We start from the raw sequence: 22463 nt of genomic DNA, 5'->3' as shown, positions 1-22463 counted from the left end.
CCTATTTAATTATTTGTATTAAATAGGGGAACTTGTCGGCAAATAAAACGTTTCGCAGACCCAAACGGATGTCATATCTTTCTTAGTTTATTTGATCGAGTCTCACCCTCAAATCTTGTGTTTATCCCTCGGGATAGATACAAGATTTGAGGTTGAGTGCTCTTTCAATTAAACTGTGAAAAATATGAGGTCAGTTTGATTTCATATTTTTCTAAAATTATATATATATACGTAAATTAAAAAGTCCTTCCGAAGCGGGCGACGGGATTTTGATTCCGGCTGCCGACAACTTCTTACGGGCGACCCTCCTAAACAACCTTTCTCTTTTTTTTTTTTTGTGTCGACATCTATATATACTATTGAGAGTTATAATTTTGTCTCTATGATTGGATTTAACAAATAGTGTATTATCAGCTTGGCACTCCTTTTGTAATCATAGTTTTAGCAAATTTGTCAAACCAAGTATGAGGAGATTGCTTCAAATTATATAAGAAATTATTCAGCTTCCAAACTAACTAGTTGTTCGACCTATTTTTCAGGCCCGAAGGTATAGTCATGTAGACTCTTCATCAGGGTCCCCATTCAAGAAATTATTTTTGACATCCAGTTGGTATATAAAGATAAATATTAATTTATTGTAAGAGAGAGTAGAACTCAAATATATTGAGCTTCGCAATAGACTCAAAGGTTTCCTATTAGTCTATTCCATGTGAGATTCCATGTGACTGTGTGAAGTTCTTGGCTGCCAATCTAGCTTTGGATCTCTCTATACTTTCATCTCCTTTATATTTAATTATAAATATTTCATTTGTGGCATGCATGTTTTTTTTCATGAGGCAACTGTATAAGTGTTAATGTGTTATTATTTTATAGAGTCAAAATTTCTTCCTCAGTTCTTTGTTTCTATGTTGGAACTTTTAGCGCCTCTTGAATAGAGTTAGAAACTTACACACTATCAAGTTTTGTCATAAAATCTTGATAAGATGGTAAATTTTTTTCATAAGATTCATATTAATTGATTGGATAATCAGTGCACCTTTAGACATAAGATAAGGAACTCATACCATTATTATTACCAGGTGCAAGGCGATTTGTTTCAGGTTCTTGATAGTTCCTAATCTGCATGGTGTCATCTACATGCTCAATGGTCTTTTTTTTGTGATATAGACACAAAATTTATAATCATTAATGTTAAGTTGAGGTGCAATAGGACATATGTGACAGTTTCAATGACGGAGTTTAGTTGTTCAAGTGGAGTTGGTTGAGGGATAGGATTTGGTTTAGTTGTTTAATTGGTGGTTTGATTGTGATTCAATTTGAATTCTTAGAGAAAATCCCAAATTTGATATTCCATCGAGTTTTCTCCTTGAATTTTAGATATGAGACTTTAAGATTAATTCTTAAAGAGTATGACATTTATAGTGTTGTATATTTTTCCTAGTGATTGAAGATAGGGTTGTAAACTAGTCGAGTCAAGCTCGATCTACCTTTGGCTTGAGCGTGAGCTTGATTAATTAAATCGAGTTCTAGCTTAATTCTACGAGTTCGAGCCGGCTCACGATCCGACTTGTTTAGCATGAAAGTGAGAAAAATATATTAATTTAAACTAATGATATAATTAAATGATAAATATGATGAGCATTTAGGAGATAATAAACAAGAAATCACTTGATATAAAATGTAAAATATCAAATTTTAAACATTTTTAATAAATTAAAGGGATGTTTTTGAATTTTAATATATTTTAAGTATAATTTATATTGATTATTTTTTAAACGAATCGAATCACGAGCTAACAAGTCAAGTCAGGGTTGGGTAGAGCTTAGCTTGTTAGCTCATCGAGCACAGTTCACGAGTCACTTATCAAATCGAACCTGAGTCGATTCACATGTCGGCTTGACTCACTTTCACCCCTAATTGGAGAGTAGCATTTGTGTCTTTTTTGGTTGGAGGAGTAACCAAGGAAAGCATGTTTGAGAAATTTGGAATCAAGTTTGGTGCAGTGTTGTTGGTGGATGTGAACAAATGTGGCATAACTACAGATTTTCAACGATAAGTAAGAGAAAAAGAGTGAATATGCGGACAAGATTCAATGAGAACATTACAAGATATATAAAATTTTAAGTATCTATTTGTCATTTTTTGATGAGATATTTGGTTGTGAGTATAACTTCCCTCCAAAAATATCTAGGCACATGATCAAACTTCATAATGGCATTGGCCACCTCAATTAAATGTATGTTCTTCCTCTCAACAATCTCACTTTATTGAGGAGTATCCATAAAATAACTTATATGGATGATACCATGCTTAGAAAATAAATATCAAGAATGAGTTAAAATATTCCTTGACATTATCAATTTTAAGAATTTAAATTTTGCTTTAAAATTGAGTAAGGATAATTGGAAGAAATGATTGAAAAATGATGACAGTTTCTATTTTTTTTATTTAAGGAATGTCTTAGTAGTTCTAGTATGATCATCCATAAATGATAGAAACTATCATTGTGAATTACAACAAAAGGATGTGAGGGATTTTATTGTAGTTTAGAGTATACATGTTTATTATATTTTGTAAGTTGGCACGTTTCACATTGATAAAATAATGATTTTTTTTATTGATATACAGACGATGAAACATTTTTTCAATGTAAGTAAAAGTTGGATGACTAAGGTGATAATGCCTTCACATAACTTGACTTTTAAGTAGATTTGGTATTGGAAACTAGGCTAACGAATTTGAACTAGACTCGAAAATACAATTTGACTGATGAACTTGTTGATCGATGAGATTATTTTCTTTGAGCAAATATAGACATCATGCATCTCAGTACTGCCAATCATTTTCCTCGAATCTAAAATATGAAAATTACAAAAATTAAAATAAAATTTAGTCACACATTTTAAGTCACGAGTAAATTTATTGATTAAGAATAGATTGCAGGCTAATTTTGGAACACAGAACATTTTAGGGGTGAAGATTCTTTGTCAATTTGATTGATCCAGTTACTGCTAATTGTGAGAATGAATCATCTGTTGTTTGAATTATGAAGTGGTTGATGCATGAGTTGTAATTTATAAGACGTTGATATCTTTTGTTATATGATTTGAGTCCCCGATGTCTTAAAATATATGATTTGCCAACAACATATGAATGTTGAAATATTGAGTAATACTCAATTCCTTTTGTCGTAGATCATATAGGTTGGTCTCAAACTCAAATAACTCTGAAGGAGCCTTCAGTGTTAGAAGAAGTTTCATGTGCATCCACCCATATTTTCTTAGTTGTCTTATAGGACGGGAAATTTTTTGTGGTCATGAGATTTATTAACATGATATAACTAAATGGTCTTCAGTTTTCCCGGCTCGGTATTTAGAATCTATCATTTATTGAGTCAAAATTTTACGTGTGAGATGTCCATCTTTTCCTTTGCCACAAACATACATGAAGACGGACTATGTCCATTGAAGAAAATTCTAGTCATGTAATTTATGATTAGTGACTAGGTGGGATGTGTTGTCAGGTACATAAGGTATTGAATATGTAGGCTTTGATCTACATGTGACTTCCGAGGAAAAAGATTGTGAGGTCATGCCATGTTTGGTCATGATGAGATTTTAAAACCCGAATAGAGAAGACCCGTTGCACGAACAAAATCGAGAAGTGTTTCCTTTGTTTGATTGCTCGACTGAATGAGCAAACATGAATTAGAAAGAATTGCACAGCTCTTGGTTTCTACAAGTTCGACATAGTGTGATTCTTGGGAGAGCAGCTAGGTCAAGTGGAAACATTTGTTGTTTTAGCAAACCAAAAGGAGAAATGATTGGCAGAAGAAACAATTTGCAAAAAAATTGAATAGAGTTTTTGAACTATATGTGGATATTGGTCGCAGGAGTCAAATTCTCCTAAGACTTTTGGAACAAAGTGGATGTGTGTTTACGAGAGAGACGAATATATTGTCGTTGTGCTCAAAGCGGACAAACAAGGTCTCTATACGATGTGATCCTGTTGTTGTGATCAGATGAGATGGTTCAGATGACAGCTACGAGGGAGATAAATCAACTGATCGTTTGTATCATGCATCTGTGAGTGTCAAATGAGACGAAGCAACCAATCGTGCATACATGAGCGTTGAACGACAAGGACAAAGATTTTTGTGGATCCAGCATCGGTGACAAGGAAGTTTGATTCGGCACTCTTCGACCTCGAAGATGGAGCAAGTGTGGAATAGAGTCGCGGCCTCGGGAATGAAATAGGCTTATCATAGCTCTGATATCACGTGGAAATTATGAGAAATATCTCTATTTTTAGTTCAACAACAAATTATGTCCTACTATAGTTAGTAAGTTGCTAGCATACTAGTTCAAAAATTAAGAAATTACAAAAATAGGGAATATCTATTAAAGAAAGCTAATAAATATTAAAAGATATTTTGAGTGAAGAAAATAAAATCCTACTAATAATATTGGTCGGTTACTTCCAACAATATGTTTTTATAATTTTTTTTTCTTATATACGCAGATGGGCAAGAATCTAGAACCAGGCCATCCGCCATGAAGCCTTGTGATATTGTTTTGATGCTTTTTGGGCCATGTTTGAGAGAGATTGTTCTTGGAAACTGTCCTGACACACTTCACGGAGCTGGATGAACTAATCTAGTTGTAAGGAACGTACAGGGAAGGATTATGGCAGGCTTCAGTTGAAAAATAAATTGGGCCAACTTCAAGAGCAGATGCTTCAGACAAAAATGCTACAATTCCAGACCCTGGGATCTGGAATTGGTTGATGCAGCTTCTAAAACAAATAAAGCCACGGTTGCACCAAACAAATCATTGTCCTCTATCACAGAGGCTGTAGAAGAACTTGATTCTATCGATGAACTAGAAGAAAACACTGAACTCTATGGTTTTGCAATTGACCTTCTAAGGCCGAATGATAATAGAGAAATGTTCACGGCATTGAAACCCCACAAAAAGGTTTGGTATCTTAAGATAGAATTTGAGAAAATAGCAACACTTCGTAATGATTTTTAATTGCATGTGCTTGTATTAGCAATTGCCATAGTTTCTAAGATTATTTTTTGAAGATGATGTCTTACATTATATTATAAGCTATTCTTGTGTTCAATGTGTGTTCAACCTTAGATTGTTGTCAGAGAATGTTTAACTATATTTATATATTCGCAATGTAAAGAAAATTAAATATCATGAATGTTGTTGGCTACCTTGATTGATATAGTTATTCGTAGTTGGTATCAGGTATTTTTATCTTTTGGATATTTTCTATTGCTTCTGCAGCTGCTTCTAGTTGTTTTAAGGTTTTCTTTGATTTCTTTCTTCTCTAATTTCTTCAAATATCTGAAAATGGAGAAATGACTTGATGTTGTTGCTTGTGTTGCCTTGCACATGTAGTGGAGGGAGATGAAACTGCATCGATAGGTTTGCTGTGATTTTTATGGTCTTTCATGTCGACAACGAGCTCTTGCCTCAGGTGATGGCGAGCATCATTGTTGATATCAACATTGGATGTTATTCTTATTAGTGGCTGCAAGTTTCAATATTGATTTTAATGATGTGCATCAATATGATGGTGATGAGTGTTTATATTGCTGCTAACAATCATGCATAGAATTTTTCAATGAGCATCTATGCTATTGGAGACAACTTGCAATTGCCTTATTGGCATCAACTGTCATTCGTATTGATGTCCACGGGGTGCCCTTACTTTATTAGCATTGAAAAGGGTCGAAGTTATTGATGGTGGCGGTTGATGAACTTATTGGTAGTGACTGTTGTTGGTATTAGGATCCACATCATTTAATAGCCTTATTGATGATAAAAGGGTCGAAGTTTTATTTGTCAATGAGCATCAATTGCCTTATTAGCCTCAACTGGCTATCAACGATAGACATCAATTTTATTGATTTTGACGAACATTGACATTATCAGCAATGATGGGAAGAATTTATTGGAATTGAATAGCATCAACATTGGTGTTGTTGGATGAGGATCTTTTTAGTGTCTATGAGCATCAACAATGAGGTTAACGACAAGCAAGGACTTTATTAGCATCATCATGCATTGATGTTGGTTAGGAGGAGATGATAGGCATAAATGTTATTGGTGGTGGCAACTGGCAAGAATAATTTTTGATGTAAATGACAGCTGACATCCTTTACGTATCGTCGGGCCCTAGTATTTTTGTCGATCGTGTGTGCCAGTTTTGTTGATGATGATTGGCATGAACATTAATATCAACATGAAACGTTCATACCATTGACAATGTCAGATGTCGATGATGATTTTGATCGACAATTGAGATTGATTTTAATGATGCACGTTATATTTATTGGTGACAACATTCGAAGTTCATGCTAGCATTTGATGGATCGACATTGTAGGTCATGGTGGGTTGCATTAGTTAAATAGAGGCAATCTCAATTACATTATCAAAAGGATAACTTATTGGGCATGTTTATAATCATGAAGTGCTCCCCATACCTTCATCTGTTTCATGGGGGGTAGGTCGTTATTAAAGGGCAATCATAAATGCAAATTTTAGTGGATGTTCACATTCATGTCTCAGGCTTTGTTGTGATTGAACAAGTCTTTCCCTCTATCGCCTTTCTTACATTTGTAAGGCAACTCTTATTGCAACTAATTTTTAGGCCTTTTTGCCTATAAGAGAAACTTTAATAGAAACTAATAGAAACCTTCAAGTAAATCTCAAAATCCACTTCCCAGACATCTCAACTTTCTTTTGTTTGTTCAAGGCTACAATCATTATCTCAAAAGCATAGCAACGGTCTAAAGATAGACCAACTCATTTTTTTTTCGAGAAATATTTGGCAATTGTTGCTTCTTAAGTAAAGTGTAATGGCAAACTCGATTTAACCTATTCCACCCTATTCCACCATTGGTTAAGTCATCAAGTAAGAGTCTCACAAATAACTTTGGATAGGCCAACAATTATTGATGTATTTCTCTCATCATCTACCACGGTTAAATTTTTCAGTGGCACTGAAGACTATTAAAATAAGATAGATAAAATTTCTAAAAGAATTTTTCAAGACTTTTCTCAATGCAGATTATGTCCATGAAGCTAATAATATGGAAAGCTCATTTGAAATCACAAAATCTCTAAAGTTTGTCGCCATCATATCAAGTTGCTAATTAAATTTATTAATTAGTACACAATTTTACTCATGCATTGAAGTGATTGCTAATATATGAAGTGCTATGTTGTTGAAGTTATTGCGCTTTGTTTCTAGGTGAATGTGTGTAATTGGAGCAGGTTCCAATAAGAGCTGCTAAATGCTAATTTCTAGTATTGGACTGAGTTAGCTGTTTTTTAATGTAACTTCTTGATGAGAGACATCAATGGTCAAGCTATGATTTGTTGAAATGATCGGACTGTTGTTTGGTTTGATAAAAATGGTTACAAGCATAAATAAGCTGGTATGTACTTAAAAGTATTAAAATTGAGTCATGCAGATTCTGTGAACTTAATTAGGCTTAAATTGTCACACCCTAATTGGCTCCCCATTATAAGGTCGGCTAAGGTGCGATAAAGGCTGGCAATTTGGTTAGACTAACCCTTACCAACACTCGTCCTGACTTTTATTATAATCAGGGTCTAGTGAGTGATGAATTAATCTAACTGAATCGTCACAACATATGTGATACATTACATTTCATATACGTACTCGGAAGCATGGAAATCATATCAACCAAAACATGAAAACTGTACAAAGTTGTCAAATCTAATATAATAAAAAATACATACCCAAAACATATGTACAAAGCTCCCAAAATTATCTTGTAAAAGTTGTAAAAATACACGCTTAGCTACTGGCCCCGACGCTCGTTCCCTCTGCCTGGAAGGCAACAATAAAGAATGAGCAATGAGCTTAGAGAAATAATCAGGTCAAACATAGGATTTTATACATTAAAAAGAAACAACGTAAATGCTCGTATGAAATTATGCATGTCTACAAACAAAGCATAACATGTTAGCATAATAGAGAACATGATCATAAATAAAAGTATGTCCATAAGCATATTTATAGTATATTATCTTAGCAATGTCATTTTGTAGATGTAATATCAGAATGTCACTTGTTTATATATACGGTTCAACTATTTTCATGTTCTTTCATCATGGGTTGTTTCCCTACCTCAAATGCTATATAAACTATCAATAAAGGTTGGGTTTCCCCCAACTTAGCAGTTATAAATAGCCCCCCTGATACTCATAGTTTTCTAACGTTCTTCACTTCTTAATTTCAATGGTTCCCAGAATTTTGTCCTCGTATAAATATCAGGAGTTTGAAATATTGTCATCCTACATAATGTGCTTGCAAGCACTCGTGTAATAATCTACCCGCCTAACATTACTTGTGACATTCAAGTTATCATTATTGTATCAAACATAAGGTATTACATGTACCATAGGCGTAAAGCATAATAAATGAATACCTGTAGGTAATTAATATCATAAGTTTAATCATTTCTATCATACCATAGCTTAGCATTATATGTACCGTAAGAGAAGCAAACATACATTAATATATTCAATTGCAGGTATCTATTTACAATATGCAAAAATTCTAAATGCATTTTTGCCAAAATATAAATCATATGAAACATATAGAAGAGTATTTTTCTTAAATTAGCACAAGATTATTTCAGCTGACTTGACAAAACAACCCTAAGATGAGTGTCCACACGCTCGTCTCAAGCTCGCCTTCTCGCAAAGATGACCTGAGGCTCGTAGACAACATAGGGTTTCATAAATTGGACTCATATCATCAATTAAACCAAGGCATGCATTCATTTCTGATACATACCTCAAAAGGAGTTATCGGCATAAATTTGCTTTTCTGAAAGCACCAAATTTCTTTCTAACTCATTTAATATCTTAATCTTCACTTTCCCCTTATTGATTTTATGTTAAAACCTGTACGGTATCGTTCAAATCAATTGATACGTTTTCTACACGAGTTTGGTGAAAGCACAAAAAACGAGACAAACTTCAATTCAGAAGCGAGAGAAAGGAAATGAAAGTCTCAATTATTGTGAAAGAGGACTTCACACTTACAAAAATTGAACTGAAGTCCTATATCGCAAGTTGTGGCAACCCAATGCGCTGCTCGGTTTGTCAGTTTGCACCTTTGCAATGTAGCAAGGGTCGTGGTCTTGCTATAGGGGGTCGAAGAGAGAGTCGGGTGAGGGAAAGTGGAAGGATTCAAAGCTCGATGTTCTTTTCGACTGAATGAATGGATTAAAGGGCGTGAAGGCTGGTGGCTACAATGCACATGCATGAGATTATGGAAATTTTGGATAATAATTAAGATAAATTTATTTAATTAAACTTAAAACTTCTAAATTTTATATCTTCAAATCCTTTAACAATTCATGCATGATGTTTTATATGGAATTGATCGATTTCAGGTGTAGAAGTTAACAAAATTACTTTGAGCACATTTTGAGGGATGTGAAAGTTGAGGTACTTTTAAAATTTGTCAAATCTATTTGATTTTTCGAAATTTGGGCGTTACATAAATATTTGCATACAAATCACTCTTTGCTTGAACAACTTTGGCCCTCACCAAGGGTTTGTTTGACAACTTTTTATTGCTTTATTTATCTAAACATGGTCATAATTTTTATTTGATTATTATCTTTTAAAAATTTTCATATTGGGAGGATTTCTTTAATAATCATAATTATTAAAATGTGATAGTTCTAAGTTTATTAATGTTCTTTTTAAAAATATTTTGTTTTTTTCAATTTTTTTTTTATTTTGAACACTTCAAAAAAAAATAAATAAATAAAGATTTTTGTCAAACATTCTTATGTTAACCTTTAGGCCCTGTTTTGAATCAATTATTGTTTTTTTTTTTTGCTTTTTTTCATTTTTATTTTTAAAAAGCAAAAAATGTGTTTGTTTGTTTGTTTTTAATTTATTTTAATAATCTTATTTTTAAACAGATTATGATTGTTTTTAAATACATATTTTTCGACTTACTGGTCCATACCAGACAAATCGCAATATCTCGCTGCCTTGTTCGCGTTCCTAGGACCGCGACTCATGGCTAGGGCAACGTTCTTTCACCTCCCTGTTACGACAATGGACTCCCTTCACACTTTACTTCAGTTCATGTAGTTACGGTGAGTTATTCTCTTCAGTCCTTCAACTCTCAAAGTTATGTTGAACTTTCTCTTCACTCCTTTAGCTCTTGTGGTTAGTGCGAAGCCAAAAATTTTGTGTTCTCTGGACTTCTATTCTAGCCATTGCTCGTGAGTGAGCTTTTGCCCCTCCTGTCATTTGTTTTATTGTCTTACTCAATTAATAAATTTTTGTTTTTTCTTTAGGGGTTGTTTGGCTGTAAGTAGGATTTATTTCAAGTAGGATTTAGTAAATCCTGGAAATCATAATTTATCAAATTTTTAGGTGGCTAAATCTTGAAAACTGTTTGGTATGTTAGCAGGTAAATCTTGATAAATCTTGAGAAACTGTTTGACAGTTTTAATAAGATTTAGGGCAAAAATATACAATTGAAATAAAAGCCATGATTTACTAATAATGAGGCTATATATATATATATATATATATATATATATCCAACAAGCATTTTATATATTAAATCCAACAACAATCTTTCCAAAAAAAAAAAAAGATAAAACCTGAAGTGCCTTCAAACCTTCAACAAAGCCAAGTTCAAGAGATTGGTGCTTACAGACATAATTATATGGTGAGAAAATAAAAGTTATAGTGTCTCAATTATATAAAGAATTGTACAAAATTAATTATTAAAATGTAGCAAATCCGCAAGAATGAGGATAATCGTGATGGTAGTCTTTAATGAAACAAAATAATTGATTATCACGACTCCATACAATAAAGTATACGCTCATCCTTATTGAGCTGATCGATGTCGATGTCCCATTACCAATGAAAATAGAAAATGAAATTGAGCATGTGTAAATATTTTTCTTATAGGAGAAATAAATATATTTTACTTAATATTGAGTCTTACATGCGTTTCCCAAATGGTTCTAACAATTATTCTGGTGAGGAGATCTATGCACTAAATTTAGCCGACATGATTGCACGCTTTATTCAAAATCTGAAGTTAATTGAATTAAAAGAGTTGGCATCACAACAAAATAGCTCAAAATTGAGTTAAAATCTTATATAGCACTTAGTGCACCAAGTAGATAAGGCTAATATGATAATGAGGACAACTGAAATGGTCAAATATTATTAAGTAGGATTGGAGATAAGAAGATTCATTATAGGTGGAATATCAAATAAAAATGCAATAGAAAAAACTGTTGCATTACAATGTAGCATAAGTTCTAACAATCTAAATTCATAATTTAAGAAATGTGAAAAGAATTATTTTATCAAGATGTGAGTGCTTCTAAATTGCCAAAGCAGGTGGTTATGAGAAGCAAATTGAAATTTTTAAGTTGAATCAGAATTGAAGAATTGATGTAAGTCAAGATCACTGGTTCTTAAATAATCATAATAGATGTTTTAGAAGAACCTAGAAATGGATAGTGCCCAAATAAAGAGTTCTAATAGCAAAATGAGGAAGTAAGAAATGGCTATGAAAAAAGTAGAAAGAAATATAAAAAATAAATAATTAAAAAAGATAAGATCTGAGATTATGTTTAAGAAATTAAAAATGAATTTACCATAACTTAATCAATACTAATAACATTAGCAAGAGAAGAAATTTTGTTTGAATAGATCATTTGACAATAGTTTTTTATAAGATATATCAAATAGTGAAGACAAGAAAAATGAAAGGAAAACTTCAATTAAGTTAATTGTATTAGTTGCAATAATAAAACTTTCTAATGAAAAAGCTGAATCACGGATAAAACTTTATAACAAAACTTTCTGTCAAGTTAAATGCAGTTGAAATGACAACAAATGATGGAAGAAGAGCAGGCATCGCATACCTAATGAAAAAATTGAAGAAGAAAACACAGAAGCAAATAACTGAGGAGGAGAAGCACGCAGCGAATGATGGAGTAGGAGAAGAGCGAATGACAGAGGAGGAGAAGCACGCAGCGAATAGCAGATGAGGGGCACAGGAGCAAAAATAAAACTAGAGAAGCTCGGAATGGGTTCAGCAAAACAAACAAGGGAGAGTTCCTTTTCGATAAATCCCATTAATTCCGCCGAGCGGCGGGATTTAGTAAATTTGAGATTTATTGAGAATTGCCGTGAATTAAGGATTTACGGGATAGTTTTTTACCGTTTGGTAGGATTTATTGTAAATCCTGCATAAATCCTACCTAAAAGCCGCTACCAAACTGCCCCTTAGGGTCTAGAGATTCTATTTGGGTTTATCCTTTTTTTCCAAATGCTGATTATTTTCTTATTTGCTTGTGTTCATCCTTTCTTTTGTATTGTTCTTTGGGCTTTGTATTGTGATGCTTATTTCGCTGCTGGTTACACCGTTGAAATGTACTGCAGTTGCTCATTGTAGTCTCGAGGCATATGTTGGTTACACTGTAGAAATGATTCGAGATCCCAATACCTTTGTATTGTGATGTCGATGTTCTTTCTGTTGAAGCAGGCTGAGCTACCGTACCAGTCATTCCTGTCTCCACACTTATAAGGTCTTCTGCTGACAGAGAAGCTGATGTAAAGTTAGCTTTTCTTGGAATTGGAAAAGCAACGAACTGTCAAGTAATGGTTTTTATATTGGTGCATTCAAAATTTACTCTTACGTAATTGAAAATAATAGTGAACAGTTGAAGGATCGAATGTGACAATTTGATATGCATTTGTTTGATGTATGTGTTGATTGATCATGATTACAAACATTTGTACATGTTTGATTCCAAATGCTATGCAGCAAAAGATTCACTTGGTAGCATGTAGATCCGAAGTATGTTTTTGGAAAATGATGATTATTTTTTCACTCATTATATGCATGAAAATGAAATCTTCACTTGAAAGTGTTTTTAAGACTTGGAAGCTAAACATTGCTTCCTAAATACATTAAAAAAAATGAAATTTATTTTTTTAACTCCAAACAGTAATTTGAGACTAGAATAATGGATTAGTTGTATAGAAATAACAAATAATGATGGTGTACAAGCTAATGTTTTGCATTAACAGATGATAGAATTAATTTCCCAAGAGCATGTTCTTTATTATTTGGAACCGATAATTCTTGCATTTTTTTTTGGTTGTTGTTGGATTATCTAGTATTATCTTAGGAACTGAAAGCTGGTATGCTTTGATTGGTGAAGCTGAAATGACATTTTCAAATTCATAAGTTAGCCACTAAATTTACTTTATGTGATACTATCTTTTTATATTTTTACACTAAATTTGAACTTTCAAGTGATTGGAATGTTCATCTCGTTCCATGTTTTAGACAGAGTTCTACCTATAATATTTGGTTAATGTAACATGTGGTTTTGCCATCATTAGATTTCTTTTGTGCTATAACTAGGTTCTCCATTTTGCTTTTTCTCTAGGATCATATTTATGTTCTTAATAATTTATAAACTAATTTATTTATCTATTGATAGATTATGGATGCTAGTGATGTAATTGGAATCAGTGGAGAACCAATCTGGTCAAAATAAATGAACAATTTTTTATCCGACTTATGGAAATTGAATTCATTAAAGGAAACGTGCAAACAACCACTTTTAGTGCAACTGCATGGTCACACATTATGCAAGACCTTGAAGCAGCAACAAAGAGAAAGTATAAATAGGAACCGTTAAGAAATATGTTTAATACTCTTAGGTTTTGTTGGAGGGACTTCTCAAATCTACTAAAAGAGAATGAAGTTGGTTATAATGCAACCACAAGTCAAGTGATTGCATTAGAAGATATTTGGTCTAAGCTATATATAAGGTACTTAGTTGATAATATATTATATATAAAACTCATTAATTTATTATGCATAATAATAATAATAATATTTATTTAACAATATTTAGGTCAACAAAAATGCATGAACATTTCATAAAAAAAGATGTCCAATGTATGACTTTCTCTATTGAATTTATGATGATACCATTGCAACGGTCATTCTTCAACATCCATCCACCAAAATTCCTTCAGTCACTGAAGATGAGAGATTGGGGGAAATGAGATGAAGTTTATAGGTGGATCCGTAGATAAAGAGAATTATGGAGATGTTGCATCATTTATAAGAAAGATACCTTCAAAACGTGCTAAAAAGTCAAATTTTCGATTTCATTACAAGTAAACTGCAATTATTGAGCAAAATCTATAAAAGAAAAGCTAAACTGATGGAAAAGAAAATATGCATGTCATCGAGATCTTCATTTGAATCATGTGAATCATTATTGATTCAATGCATGAATTTTCTGAATTTGATTGAAGATCTAGATGATGTGAGTTATTCTAAAGTTCTACAAAAGTTTAAAGAAGATTCAATATGGATGAATATCTTTATTCATATGTCTGATAGTAGAAGGAAGAGCTGAATTCTTACCTTAAAATAATTTTATATGTTGGCATCACTTTTAATGTCATATTTGTGGGGTGTCCGCTTAAATCATACTGGATGGTGTTCAGTTTCTCGTAGTCCAAGACATCTGTTCGAACCTCCTGGTACGTACCTCAAGCATGAAATCAGGACTGGTACCGAAGCAACCCTACCCGAGAGAGCTCACCGTTGGGTTGGGTGATGATAATTCTGATATAAGACATATTCAATGCCCATTTTAGTGTTTAAAGATCATATTTCGTTTATTCAGACCCTCCCGTGGTTCAAATTGGCCATTAACTAGCACTCCAAGTGCAAGGGCCCGGCGTGACCGCGCTTGAAATGGGCGTGGTCACACCTTACCCTTGGCATGACCATGCCCAAAATGGGTGTGACGAAGCCCTAGCCAAACTATGTCGCGACACCTTTTAACTGGCGCAACCACGCCTGATCCTGACATGATCACACTAGCTAGACAGAGAACTCGATGTAATTACAAAGGATCTCGTGTGTGACAATGCTAGTTCACCTGCTTTGCGTTTTTCACGTGGTCGATCCCCGTAAGTTCGTCATTAACGATCTTTAAACTGCTTGATAAGAGTTTTTCTGCCTGGTTCTTTTGCTATTTATGGAAGCAACCCAAGAGGTAAAAGCTTGGTTGCCATTTAAGGATGAAATGTCATTGAAAGAATAAGTCGACGGCCTCGATCCTGTGGGTATCGTAGGAGTTGATAGGCTAAGCTAGGGAAACATCGTGGGACGAAGGATCGTCAATTCATTCGGTGGAGAGTTCTTGAGAGCTTGGGATTTTGTGAGAGATTTCTTCCAACTTGTTCCTCATTGTTTCCTTTGTCAGCGTTCTTTTTTTCTTGGGAAGAAATGTTTTCTTGAGAAGAAAAGAGGAACGAAAGGGGTTTTTCTGAGAGCTTCCTTGGTCCTCTTTGAGAAAAAGAGCTTCTTCCACCTTTGGAGAAGAAATGGAGCGATCATTATCGATGCAAAGTCGAAGCTCAGAGCAAGCCAAGAGAACGCGTCTTTAACCATCGCGTAGGTGAGAAAATTCTTGAACTCTTGAATTTTCATTCCTGCCAAGCCTTTTAGGTATTTTGTTAGAGAATTAAGGCTAGGATTTTGTGTTAAAGAAAGCTGCTAGGTTAGGAATCCATTTTCATTGATTACCCCTACAAATCTGAGATATTTTTCACTCAATCCTTAGCACATTGTCCTAATTGTCCCGGGAGCATGATTATCTCGTGATCTTTCGGTGGCTTCACCTCTTGATAAATGGGTTAAAACCATCTCGATCTAGAGAATGAAGAATTCCTTTGGTCCTCATTCCCTAGATCAGGAAGGCTATGTTTGTGATGGAGAACCTTCACTTTAATGACGATTTCTTTTTGCAGAAAAGCTCCTTCGCGTTTTATCTGACGATTAGAGGTAGGCCTTCCGTCACATTGCGTAACGGACAATAGTTGTGACTTCATTCCACCCTATGATTTATGTGAGATCGCTAGGAGCATTTTAACCTGCCATTGAGATGTGATTGTGTATGTTTCTCATTTGCATGGGATCATTTCTTTAAATGTGCATATAAAAAATGATTGATTTTGCATTCTTATTGGCTCAACCGCCCGCTTTAGGCTAGCTTGACCGGCTGCCCGGTGTCGTTTGGCTCGATCAGCTATCCCACATTGAACGCCTCGATCTGTCAACCGATATTGGTCGGCTCGGCTGCCCACTTTAGGCCGGTTTTATTGGCCACGCGGTATTGCCAGCTTGATCGGTTGTCCCATGTCGAACGCCTTGATCAGTTCACTGATAGAGGTCGACTGAGTCGCCCACTTTAGGCTGAAATGACTGGTTGTCAGGTGTTGTTCAGTTTGATCTGTTCTCTCTAGTCAGACACCTTGATCGGTCAATTGATATATCAACTCGGTCGCTCGTTTTAGGATGGCTTGATCGGTCGCTCAATATCGTCCGACTCGATCTGTTGTCCTTTATCGGATGGCTCGATCGACCAACTGATATCGATTAGCTCGGCCGCCCACTTTAGGTTGGCTAGACCGGACTTCAAGTGTCGTTCGCCTCGATCATTGTCCCTTGTTCGATGGCTCGATCGTTTGACCAATATCGGTCGGCTCGGCCGCATCTATGTTTGGCCCATTTTGATTGTTTTACATTTTGCATTTAGCATGTTCATGCATGCATAACACGTCCTGCTCGTCTTTTGCACGTGATTGTCACTTTTGATGTCATCACATCGAGCCTACAAGTTATATGTCATAATATTTAGACTTGGGTGGTTCGGTATGCTACATATGTTCGCTTGAGCGACCGTCGCATGCGAAACCATTTTAGAAGTACAATGTAAATGTTCACACATGTTGGAACATTTATATTTTGTTCAATTGTTTAGGACTCTACATATTTTTCTTGAGCAACCATAGCGTGCTAAACCCCCTTCGAGGTACAATGTGAATGTTCATACCTATTGGACATTCATATTGTATTCAATCATTTAGTGTGTCACGCATTTTCGCTTCAGCGACCGTGACATTCTATCTCATATTTGCATCTTGCATGCGCATCACTTGGTCCATTTGGATTGCAAATTGATTTGTTGGATGAGTGACTCGTTTGTTGGTCGTAACACCTAAACGAGCTTTTGCTTTCAAGGATATTTCGGAGAGTAATGCAAGTTTTCGTATTATAACCAACATGCATATAACCGTGTAAGATGTCAAGGTGTCTAAAGTTTGTCACTTGCATGTTACGGACTCGCATTTAATGCTTATATATTTTAAATTATAAATAAGGATATTTTTCTATTACGTATTATCCACCCTGCTAAAATTATATAAGTTAGGTCATATGTGAGATCTCTTATTTAAAATGTCATCCCAGTGATGTATTTTAAATCTCTTGGATCTTTAAGACATGACCTGTGTCGGCAATTCCGTCAAAGTACTATGTCTAAACTTTATCCTTCACTGTGCATACACACTTTGATGTTGTCACTAGGACGTTATGTGATAGATGGTTTGCTAGCCTAGGATTAGGTTGTTGAGGTTGTTTTTTTTTAATGTCCTAGCTATTGTTCTTTGGTTTCTGTTCTAGTCATACATTTTTGTGTATTGTTTTTGTGTGCTTACTGGGTGTGAGACAGTACACTAGTATATTATGGGTGATTTTTTTGCAGGGAGGGACTGTTATGATTTTATTTAACACAATTTCTACAGGTGTTGTTTGGTTTACCTCCCACCTGGCATGGTACACTATGTTGCATGTAGGTAGCTTTTATGCTAACCCGATTTTAATGCACGTCGTGTCTTTCTTGTATGTACTTTTTTGAGCCCCGTAGGCTAGAAGTTGTACTAAAAATAAAGTATGTGGCACGGGTTCCAAGACGTAACGCGGGAACCCTGTGGCGAGGACCAAGAGTAATCAGCTCATATCCCGTACTTTAATTATGGATTTTTTTGATGTATAGCATTAGAATCATACATGTATATGCGGAGCCTGACCACATTTTTGATTTCTGGGATATGTTGTCGTCTCGGCGGCATCAGCGTATGTCTTATTTTATAATTGGGGTTTTTACTTTGCGCAGTGTGCTTGTCATTTCCTCTGTCTTTGATTGCGGCTTGTTTGGGAATCCCGCGATATATAATTTTGGCTCTTTAAAAACATAAAATTTATCTTTTTCAAAATTCTGATATTAAGTCATTAAGGTTAATCAAAATTTTGGATTAAAATATTTCAACTATTTAAAACCTGCACTTTAATTTTCTACATGGCCTTTGGTTCGGTTTTAAAATAAGTTGTATGTATGGCTATTACACAAGTCATATTTAATAGGGCTTCCACACTTAGGACTAAAGATAATTGCATAATATTGCATGACCCGAGGAGAAACCTCCGTGCTTCTATAGTCATACCTTAAACAAGTTAGACAACCAAATAAATGACGAAAATGCCCAGCATAGATTTCTACTTAGTGGTTGTCTAACACGTTTAAGGTGTTAGAGGCTTTCCTGACCTAGACAATGTATAAGTCTTTTGTGGGAGTGTTTTCAGCTTTGTAGTTAGATATCTCTTTTTGCTTCCTTCCAGTGGCATCTTCGTCTTTTATTTGGAGAGTACAAGTCTCATCTCTGTGAGCTCTACCTCTAGAAGGTCACAAAACTTAGAGTTTTCTTCTTTTGCCGGGATTCCCTTGAACGATGTAGTTCATGAATTGCTGACAAGGGGTCCTTGATTGAGTTGGGTTGAATACTTTCTCGACCAAGTAGACTTACGAACTCCATAGGTTGAGATGACCCAGTAGGATCTCATCACCTCTCATTTTTTAAGCCCCTTTTGAGCCTTGTCATCCTTTTGTGCCTTCATAGATGTCTTGACAATCCCTATTGTCGATAGAATGCTGCCCGCTTGGATATATGGTGATTCACCCTCTGCATTTATGGTCCGGTTAGATCTTGAATCATAGGGATGTTCCTATCAAGTCGGTCTGGTTATTTCATAGGTCTCTTATGTCGATGAACCGCTACCCTTTTAGGATGTAAGAAACTCACTCTCTGCTTTATGACTTAGCGAGAGCTCTGCAAACATCAGGTTGTTCCTGATTGAAATAATCATTTGTTTGGTGATCTATCCACCAGTTATCATTATAATATAAGCAAGATATCTTTTATCGAATGTATTCTTAGGTATCCCCCAAATGTAATTAATTAAAGGGATGCGTTCCCTTTGGAGTGCTCTTTGGGGATTATCTAGTTATGGTTTGCTTATGTGGAGATTTTCTTCGTGAATAGTGTTTTGAGATATTTCGATCCAATTTTATTTGGACGTATATTCTCGACGAGGATTACCGTACATAAATTTTTCATGTTTTTTTTTTTAATTTGTTTGTCTATTTTCCTTCGTATATTCTTTTTTTATTCATTTTATTTATGAATCATTTCTATGATCCGAGAGGAAGTTTTATTTGAAAAAGAAAATTATACGACGACATATAAATAGATAAAGCTGGTGACTCTTTCTTTTAAAAAGAACCAAAAACATTATTCTAATTTAAGCTATTTGTGCTAGTTGATGTATGATATATTTGTCAAACAATTAACTTTCTTTCATTTTTATGATGGCTGCAGACCAGTTTATTAGTTTGGGTTTTATATTCCATATATTTTATTTATTACTATATTGCTAGATTTTGAAAACTATGATTCAGTGTGATGCGCATTTCTTATGAGCATTTTAAAAACTATCATCATTCCCCAATGAATTTTTATAAATTTTGTTGAGCTTGAAGTTGTTAAAGGAGGCTGAAGCTTTTAGGTTAGTCTTCCACCCTTTCTCTCCTGGAAATGCGAAAATTGTAAGGCTGGAAATTGTTAATGTGTTGGTTAATTCTTTACCGTTTTCAGATGAGAATTTTCCCATTTTATTCGTCTTTTAGCGGTTATGAAGCAGAAAATGCTGCCAAAGTTTGCAAATTCTGTAGTTTTCAGAGGAATATTCAACTTGCGCTGTATTTCATTTATTTATTTTTATTTTTCTTTTTAATTTTTATATGCAATCTATATTGGAAAGCTGCAATTTGTTGAGCCCCCAATATTGCTCGCATTTTACGAGTGTTCATTTGAGATAGAGAGAGAGAGAGAGAGAGAAAAATTTAATCGGCTACAAATTGTTGTTTTAAGAAGTGCAATGGTAGAAGCAACCATGGGATGAGCTTTTGCTTTCCTTGACCTGGTTCACTTTTGTTCAATCTTCTTTCTTTTTGAATTATGAAACCCTTAACTGTATGCTGCATACTTTCTTTATTGGGGAATGATTCGTTAAATCCATATAGGTTGTTGGTGTTGTAATGCTGTTGTGAGCTCTGATTTACATACCATAATTGGCGAGGCCATGTACTTCTATGAAAATGGAGATGCACTCAAAACCATATTTGCTCTCTATTATGTAGTTGGCATTACATCTTTAAAAAAAAGTTCACTTAGAAACTAAGAAGTTTAGGTATTAGATGTGTGTAAATACATAAGAATTGAGTGGTATGTATGTAAATCTTCGTTGTTTTTCATTTTTTTTTTAATTGAACTCTTAAAAGAGTATTTTATGCTGAGTAAATGCATCTGCAACATTCACTTGCAGCATGCGTCTCCTTACAGTTCTACTGTTTTTCTCTTCACTTATAAAATGATTTCAGCGCAGTTGCATCTCCACATGCAAATGAATCGAGAGAGAGAGAGAGAGAGAGAGAGAGAGAGAGAGTGAGAGTGAGATAAGAAGAAGAAGTTCCCATTGAGATTCAGAAGCCATACTGTCTTATTGCAGTACTCTATACCTTCTGTATCTGCTCAAAATTAGCTCTAGATTTTGTTGGCAGTCAAACCTTTTTCTTAATACCGCATGTCCAGTTCATTACTGCTCACTTATGCCGTATAATACCATATCTTTTTTTTGTTTATTTTGATTGTAATGCCAGATGTTGACAAATATTATTTATGAAATCACCAGACATCTGATTTCGGCCACTGTTCAAAGCTTAAAGAAATTTGGCATAAGATGGAAATTTGCATGTATTGACTTTGACGTTCTGATTCCTAGTACTGTGGAAGTTCAATTCCTGTTCTAACTAACTGATTTCCGATTTTGTTTGGAATCAATATGACAAATAACTCATGTGCCAAAATCTTGATTCAACTTACGGAACCCAAAGAATTGGTTGGGAACTTCTTTTTCATATGTTTATAAAAAATGCGCCAGCATGTATCTCAAGGAGATCCAACAGAGACGGTTAAAGTACGGTTAAGGATGGCCGACTAGCGGGAGGCTGAAGGACTAAGGCAAATCAACCCGAGCAGAGGCATCGACCTACTTCTCGCCACAACCCGATTCAAGGGAAAAGTTCAGTATCACCAGCTATCTCGCGAGCGCTCCTGAGATTCTTCATCAGAGGTCAAGAATTGATAATAACATGACCAATGAGCATCCTGAAACGATTCCCGTGAGTTGGGTTTATATTTATTTTATTCTATAGATGGAGTGATTGGTCTTGGGTTTACTGCACAATCTCAATTAATATTTCTATTTTGCCTGAATTTTTTTGATGTCTTTGATTTCTTCTGATGGGATTTTTCATGATATGGATCCTAATGATTTTGATGTTACTCTTTTATCTTAGATGGAGTGATCAGTCTTACAGAGGTTCTTCTCTTATATTTTTATAGCTCCTCTTGTTTCAACCGTCTTTAGGGACTATATCACTGTCATCCCTTTTTTTCCCTCCTATCGATGGCTTTGGATTGACTGCTTTCATATACACTTTACATTCTAGCTTGGGTCTTCTATCTTATACAGGCTTTTATTTTATGCCCTTTTTTTTCTATTTTTCTTTGATCGGAGATGTAATTCCCTTTCTATTGTTTTTCTGCTTGATTTCATTATTATAATCATTTCTTTATATGAATATATAGTATAGAGCTTGCATTATGAAAACAATTTCTGAAAAAAAAATCAAAAAGCTTTTTACATTTCAAGCACCTTCAGATTTCTCTTTTTTTTTTTTTTTGTTTAAAGGAAATTGTTCGAAATTTATATAATAATATATACCATTAATATATAACAATAAGGGTGTGAACGAGTCAAACATGAACAAGCCTTGCTCAGCTCATGTTCGGCTCTTTAAAAATACTGTTGTTCATGTTCGGTTCGTTTATATTTTGAAGGAAAAAAAAAGTGTTAGCGTTCGGCTTGTTTGCTTGGCGAGCCGAACATAGATTGTTCGCGAACAAAGAGTCGTTTTGACAATTATAGTTACACAGCCCTAGGATATTAATGGTTGGAGTGGTAAGATTTAAATCTTATTATTTATATTAAAATATTATTAAAATATAATTTAATATATTTTTGTTTAATATATTAACTTAATAATTTTAATTGATTATAAATATTTATA

The 22463-nt window shown here is 34.4% G+C and overlaps 1 long non-coding RNA gene across 1 annotated transcript in view; it reads left to right on the top strand.

Moving 5' to 3' along the window:
• LOC110018199 overlaps window positions 1-21599 on the top strand; it is a 35003-nt gene extending 13404 nt beyond the window's left edge. The window contains exons 2-3 of the long non-coding RNA XR_002293342.1: window positions 4522-4976; window positions 20991-21599. This is a non-coding gene — a long non-coding RNA (uncharacterized LOC110018199). The remainder of the gene's footprint in view (window positions 1-4521; window positions 4977-20990) is intronic.
• The last annotated feature ends 864 nt before the right edge of the window (window positions 21600-22463 follow it).

This window comes from Phalaenopsis equestris, unplaced genomic scaffold (genome assembly GCF_001263595.1).
Source record: "Phalaenopsis equestris unplaced genomic scaffold, ASM126359v1 Scaffold000006, whole genome shotgun sequence".
NCBI classification, from domain to species: Eukaryota; Viridiplantae; Streptophyta; class Magnoliopsida; order Asparagales; family Orchidaceae; genus Phalaenopsis; species Phalaenopsis equestris.
Note: the sequence above shows the minus strand (reverse complement) of the source record. Positions and strands in the feature narration are given on the sequence as shown.